This window comes from Gorilla gorilla, chromosome 9, assembly GCF_029281585.2.
Source record: "Gorilla gorilla gorilla isolate KB3781 chromosome 9, NHGRI_mGorGor1-v2.1_pri, whole genome shotgun sequence".
In the NCBI taxonomy this organism is placed as follows: Eukaryota; Metazoa; Chordata; class Mammalia; order Primates; family Hominidae; genus Gorilla; species Gorilla gorilla.
This window is the reverse complement of record NC_073233.2, coordinates 62977478-62985249: the sequence shown is the minus strand read 5'-3', so window position 1 is coordinate 62985249 and position 7772 is coordinate 62977478. Positions and strand designations below refer to the sequence as shown.

The 7772-nt window shown below is 35.5% G+C and overlaps 1 pseudogene; it reads right to left on the bottom strand.

Annotated features, from left to right (window-relative positions):
• Positions 1 to 6491: 6491 nt before the first annotated feature.
• Positions 6492 to 7422, bottom strand: LOC109028709 (olfactory receptor 4A5-like; annotated as a pseudogene).
• Between the last annotated feature and the right edge of the window lie 350 nt (positions 7423 to 7772).

The window sequence follows — 7772 nt, the reverse complement described above, 5'->3', positions numbered from 1 at the left end:
TTAAGTTATTTTTTAATAATAGATTGAACTAAAAGAAGAAATAGGCAAATCAGCAATAATACAGGAAAATCATTAATAAATTTGACCCATTGACATAAGAGTCCACCACATCCAACAGCTGCAAAATATACATTCTTTTTAAGTGCATATGAAACATTTTCCAAAACCAACCATATGCTGGTTCATAAAGTAATTATCAATGGATTTCAAAATATTATAATAATAAAATATGTGACTGAACATCAAGAAAATCAGCTAGAAAATAAAAACCTAAATTAGCCAGACATTTTCTGTATATCTCAAAATTAAACAATCCAGTTCCAAATTATCCATTAGTAAAAATAAATCACAGAAGTTAGAAAATGCTTTGAACCTAATGATAATGAAAACACAACATAGCAAAGCTTGTAAGGCTCAGCTAAAATATTACTTGTATTTGCTAGAAAATAACAAAGACTGAAAATCAGAGCACTAAATATCTATTTAAGAAATCATTTCACTTAGCATAATGTCCTCTAGGTACGTTTGTGCTATTGCATATGACATAAAAATCTCACAGTGTACCCCACAAATACATACAATTACTGTTTGTCAATTAAAAACAAAAAAAAAAAACAGAGAGGTTATTAAGACCTCCAGGTTAATTCATGTTGTCAAAAATGACAGAATGTTCTTTTGAAGGGTTGACTAATATTCTATTATGAAATATTATTGCATTATATATACAAACACAAAGGGCAAATGGTAGAAATTTTTATTTATGTTGGATGTAGAAGTACTGGTGATGTAAGGTACAGCATGAGGTCTGTAGTTAATAATACCATATTTTATGTACGTATATGTGTGTGTGTGTGTGTAGATAAATGATAGGTATGTAGGTAGATAGATAGATAATATATATTAATTTATATATATATATATATATATATATATATGTATGATGGAATACTACTCAGCCATAAAGTGGAATGAATTAACAGCATTTGATGTGGCCTGGGTGCGACTGGAGACTATTATTCTAGGTGAAGTAACTCAGGAATGGAAAACCAAACATTCTATGTTCTCACTGATATGTGAGAACTAAGCTATCAGGATGCAAAGGCATGAGAATAGTACAATGGACTTTGAGGACTTGGGGCGAAGAGTGGGAGGAGGGCAAGGAATAAAACACAACCAATATAGTTGTGTGGATAGTGTACAAAAATCTCACAAATCACCACTAAAGAAACTACTCACATAACCAAATACCACCTGTACCACTTATACCCCAATAACTTATGAAAAAATAAAAAATGAAATTATCCAGAAATTTCTGCATATTTGAAAATTAAATACATTACTTTTTAACAAGCTTTTGGTAAAATAAATTATAATGGAAATTAGAAATTTTTTTGAGCCTAATGTTTATAAAAATACAACCTACCAAAGCTCCTAAAAGTCAGCCAAAATCTTAGTTCTTAATTAGAAAATAATAAAGACTGTAAAACTAACACACTAAATGTTCATTCAAGAACTCATTTCACGTAGCAAAATGCGCTCCAGGTTCATCAATATTATTGCAAGTGATCTCAAAACATCACAAGGTAACCTATGCATACATAATATTATTATTCGTTAATTAAAAGTGAAATAAAATAATGAAGTTATTAAAGTCCTCCAGGTCCATAGACATGGTCAAAAATGGCAGGATCTTCCTCTTTTTTAAGGTTGAATAATGTTGGGTTATATATATATTTATTGCATAATACTGTATTACACATAGGACACAAATTGTGAGCGATACAGAATGAATACACTCTAGTAATCTAAGGTACAGAATGAACTATAATTAATAATATCATATTAGGCATATAGATACATATATATCATTCCACATTGGATATGTATTGTCTTTACCAATTCATCTTTGATGAACTTTTGTTTTCATATTTTGACTACTATGAATAATGCTCCACTATACATGGAAGTGCAGGCATTCAAGATATTAATTTCATTTCCTTCACATATATTACAAGAAGTCATATTGCTAGATGATATTTTTAATTATAATTCTATGAGGAACCTCCATAGAGTGCCCTATAATGGCCACAGCAATTTACATTTCCAACAATACTGCACAAGAGTTCTTTTTTCTACTGAAACATAAATGCCACATGATTCACTTATGAGTGCAATCTAAAAAAAGTCAAACTCATGAAAGACAGAGACTAGAATGGTGGTTTCCAGGGACTGGGCCTGAAGAAAATGAGGTGCTGGCCAAAGGTTACAAAGTTTCAGTTACGCAGTATGAATAAATTCTGAAGAGCTCAGGTACAGCTTGTTGATCATAATTAGTAATACATATTGGATACATGAAATTTGCTAAGAGAATATACCTTAAATTCTCTTATCACAAATAAAGGTAACTGTGAGATAATGGATATATTAACTAGCTACATAGTGGTAATCACTTCACAATGTATACATATATCAAACATCATATTGTACACTTTAAGTGCATAAAATATTTGTGAAGTATACCACAGTAACACTAAAATCAACAAAACAAACTATGCTTGAAAGAAAACAACAAAAGACTTTACCGATCTGCTTGCTATGGCAAAAGCAGGTGAAACTGGACAAATGCTGCACAGTACTCTCCCTGGAAGGTGGTACTGAAGCAATGAAGTAAAGGAAAAGCATCCCGGTGAGCAGTATTTTGAGGATTATGTTAGGTTTTCCATTTCATGTGGAAAGAGAAATGGCCTGAGTTATGGGTCCACAAAGATTCAGAAACGTGGCTAAGGGATTTGATAAGATATTGAGGAAATTGAAATTTAAAACTGGAAAAAAGATTACAAAGCAGTTGGAGTGGTATGGATATCCCAGACTGAGCACAAATGCAACAGTTAGTTTCCACTTAAATGCCTGTCAAAGAAAATCTGCTGCAGAGGAGGCTTGCAGAAATCTGGTCAGCAACATGAACTATATTTTTGATGTCAGTCAGGCTTTTTTTTTTTCTTTTCTAGTCACCTTTGTAGTCACTGTGGCAGAGACGAATACTTTACAAGGGCTCAAAGAATAAAATCTGCCTTTCACCATGGCTGCTCTAGCTACTGTCAGTGCTCAAGGTCCAAAATGCCATCAGCAATGTCCATCATTGACTCCCTAATGTGGCACAAATAGCTAGGGAAACCAGCCAACATCCCTCTGCCAGCTTACTTCACTGCAAATCTCAATGTGGTGAAGACAGCACCTGGACATTATATTATATATTCTGGTTATATGATTGTCCCAGTACTTTAGTCTTATTTATTATTCATGGGAAAGGATCCATTGCCATGCTATCATAATCATTGTCATTTCTGACCAGGGGATATCTTTTCTAATGAATAAAGTACAGCAAATCACTCACCACCATAGAATTCAGCGCTATCAGCAAATTTCCCATCACCTAGAAGCTGTTGTCTAGATAGAACATTGGAATGGCCTCCTAAAGGGTGAGTCATGGTGACACCTGAACATACCACCCTAAACACTTGGAATGCTTTCTTCTATATGTTTGACACCCAGTAAGTGCTCAGTAATTTTAGTCAACATAAACCTTGTGCCACATATATTGATGACAGATTATCTTCACACTGATAAACATTCCCCATGCAGCCTAATCAATGTCCTTCTCCATTTCAATATACACAAGGTCCAATTCTACATGTTCCTATGATTATTGTCATTTAAATTATCTAGATTTGTAATTTTTAACAAAATTAATTATTTTCTTCTAGAAAAGGATCATATTTCCTGCTTGTGCTATAAGTTTACCTGAACCTAAATATTAACCTGGATGCAAAGAGGGACTGCTCTGAGAAAGGGCATGAGACCTTTATTGAGGTGGATTTCTGCAATGTTTAAGACACTGAAGGGGCTATCATCTGAATGCTGTCTACTAACAGAACACCCAACAACTGGAAAAATAAATTCTTCTTTCCTAAATGAAGGGCAAGGCAGAGCCTCTTCATATAGACCATAATATAGCACTTATGCCACTTCAATTTATATATTCTTATACATTATCAGAACAGCTCTTTTAGGATTCTCTTACTTGAGGGGAGCTAGAAGAGAAAGGTTCCATGACAAACTATGTCTGTTGCAACTGCAGCTGATCTCAGAGATGCAACTGCTATTTACCAACTTCTTCCTTATCAATTTTTTCCCGTTTCACCTTCCGCTAGCATCTCTGCAGATCTCATAACTTATTGAATGGGATAGTCCAGACTTTCATGCTCAAAATGTCTCATCCCTGTTCATTACACCCATTCAGGAAAGGACTCCTGCACTTTCTCATTTATTATCACTATTGGAAAAGGAAATGTCAAGATGTGCTCAAGTAAGTCAACTGGAAAGAAAAAAGTATTATTTCTTGCAACCATTGTGTTATAACATCTCCATTCCACATCACAATCAGGTCAATTACCTCTGCCACAGTTGTGAGAAGAGCGCTCTCTAAATCAATACAGATAGCCATCCTTCTTGTGATAGGAGAGCCAGATTTAATCCAATATTGTGACTCATGGGACAAAACAAACAAAGAAAAGCCTTCTTTAAAAACATAATTGGTCCATTTTATCAACTCACCTTGAATATTTCCACAATATTGAAAAGTGCAATTATGCTAACCAATCAATATTGTTATATTTCAAAAAAGTTTGAATTCAGTGTTCTATCATTTGAATCAAAAACATGCTAACTGAAACAGCTGCATTTTAAATGTGTTTATGGAACGGTTTTAATTTACAAGTACTTTCATTTACTTATCTTTATATTTCAAACAGCACCATATTATTTTAATTGTTATAAAATTGTAATCTATCTTATTCAGAATGATTCATTAGTCTTTCAAAATTTTAACTACAAATCTTATATCTTTGGGCTTCCAGATCAACTTTTAGGATTAAAAGAATATCCAGAATAGTTTGCTTTTGTGGACAGAAATGCAACATATGGTTTCCGTTTTCCCCAAAGATATACTCTTAGCATAATGCCATAATTTGGTGAAATGAAACTTAGACATGAACATAACTGAAATAAATTAATTCATTACTATGATAATATTGTAGTAGTTTCTTCCTCAGAATAAGCAATGTGGAAGAGTGTGGAGACTACAGTAAATATTAGTATTCAAATGTGATTGATCAGTCTAGTCAACAAACAGAGCATAGACTAATCATGCAAGATTCTGGGAACAGCATAGTTCGTGACCATCAGAGACATTTCACAGACCTTAGCAATTATACCACTAGATCTCCAACATACAGTGGTTAGAAATAAATGACAAGGGCTCTGGAAGTCTCATAATGGGAAGTTACTCATGCAATGCCATTAGACCCAAGAACCTTAATGCACAGTCATTTTTAGAATTACATGTATATATCTATGAACATATGCAGACTGGAGACTCTAGCAGAAAGCTACTCCTGCCACCCTGTGATGATTATTGGGATCTGGGGTTCAATAATTCCTGACAGAGTGTCCAGAGGAAGCCCATTGGAAAGGCAACTACTGATAAGTTATTGGGATTTCAGAGAGACACTACCTAATGTCATTAAGGGCATAGTGTAACAAAACGTCTTAATAAAATGGAAATAGTATGTATAGAAACATATTTAGGAGGCAGCTCATATTCATAAGCATAACTTTCAGAACAAAAGGAATCTTTCACAGAGGTTTCCACTCCTGTTTCTCAGTGGTATGAATGCAATTATACATTTCCAGTTTCAAAGATATGTGTGAGTATGGTGCTTATATATTCTACAAAGTCTTCAAGTAAATCACACTGAAGAAAGCACCATTGCCTTCCCTTGTGAACAGAAGCACCTATTTTAATTGCCTAGACCTCTCTTTCCCCATTACATGCTGGGCATGTGGAAGAAATTCCCTGTCTCAATAGATCTGTAAATACAGAAAAACCATAATTTAAAAAGTGCACAATAGAAACTCTACCCATGGAACCCATCCACACTCATTCTAGATATAGAATTTGAGATCTTGAACATTCAAACAGATGCCATGATGAGATAACATCTCTTTGAGAAGGGAGATTCTAAATCCTGCCTTCCCAACCTAGTATACCTGAATTGTCCTTAGATGTCTAACAGTATCACAGCAAATATGTCATTTACTTATACCTCTACTAAAAGAAAAGGAACACCCGTATCCATTCTGTTTTTTTTTGAGATGGTGTCTCACTCTGTCACCCAGGCTAGAGTGCGGTGGCACGATCTCGGCTCACTGCAACCTCCACCTCCTGGGTTCAAGTGACTCTACTCCCTAGCCTCGTGAGTAGCTGGGACTACAGGCACGTGCCACCACGCCCAGATAATTTTTGTATTTTTTAGTAGAAATGGTGTTTCACCATATTGGAGAGGGTGGTCTCAAACTCCTGCCCTCATGATCCACCTGCTCCGGCCTCTCAAAGTACTAGGATTACAGGTGTGAGCCACTGCACCCAGCCACTACACCCTTATTCTTACTATAGTTAAGTTTTTACACCAGAGTTTTTTCACAGCAATTCTCACCTCTAAATTTCTCAGTGTGTATATTAATGGATTCAACATGGGTGTGATAATTGTATAAAACACAGTCATGAATTTATCAATAGGAAAGTTTGAATCAGGTCTAACATAGATGAAAATACAGGGATCAAAAAAGGGGACACAACAGTAATGTTGGAGCTGCAGGTAGACAGGGCTTTATGCCCGCCTTCCTGACTATAAGTTTTAAGGGAGTTTAGGATGACTCCATAGGAGATTAGTAGAAGGATGAAGATGACCATACAGACTGCTCCACCATTGGCAATCACAGTGAGGCCTATAAAGTAAGTGTTAGTGCACACCAGTTCCAATAATGGGTACATGTCGCAAAGTGGTCAATGACATTGGGGCCACAGAAAGGGAGACTGTACACAACAACAATTTGAAACATAGAATGCAAAAACCTCCAGTCACAGCCACCATGAACAGGAGGATGCAAACCTGCCAATTCATGATGGTCAAATAGTGCAGTAGCTTACAGATGTCCACATAGTGATCACAGGCCATATCCACCAAAAGAAAGACCTCAATACCACCAAATGGGTAGTTTATAAATAGCTGGCCCATGCAAGCCAGGAAGGAAACAGTCTTTTTTATCACAGAGTAAGTGTATCATCAACTTAGGGGAAAAGGAAGTGGAATATATAGCATCAATAAATGACAGGCAGGCAAGGAAGAAAGACACTGGGGAGTCCAAGAAGGGGATGGCAATAATGGTCACCACAATGAGCAGGTTGCCCACCATAGTCACATTGTATGTGAGTAAAAACATTACAAATAATGCTTTTTGCACATCAGGATCCTGAGAGAGGCCTGGGAGGACAAATTCTGTAACATTGTTACTTGTTCCCATTTACTCTTCTCTAAGGCTCGTAATAGAGTTGAGAGCTCAGGAGGGCAGAACCTGTGATGAAATAGTGAACAGGAACATGAATGCATCAATAATGTCACAGAACACACTTTCATCATTGTATCCTCAATAGTTATTTACACACATGATCAATATTGTGTAAGTCTCTATTGAGTTCCTCATCTCCTCAAAGATTTAATTTTAGCCTGCAGGTGACAGCTTCAGACTCTAAGTTTTAGTGAATATTCTGTACAGAAGAAGAGTTAAAAGCCCAACAGCCATTCATATCTTTCATAACTCTTTATTTAAAATGTATTTTTTGGCATGACTGTTAGCTATGGTGAATAGGCAAC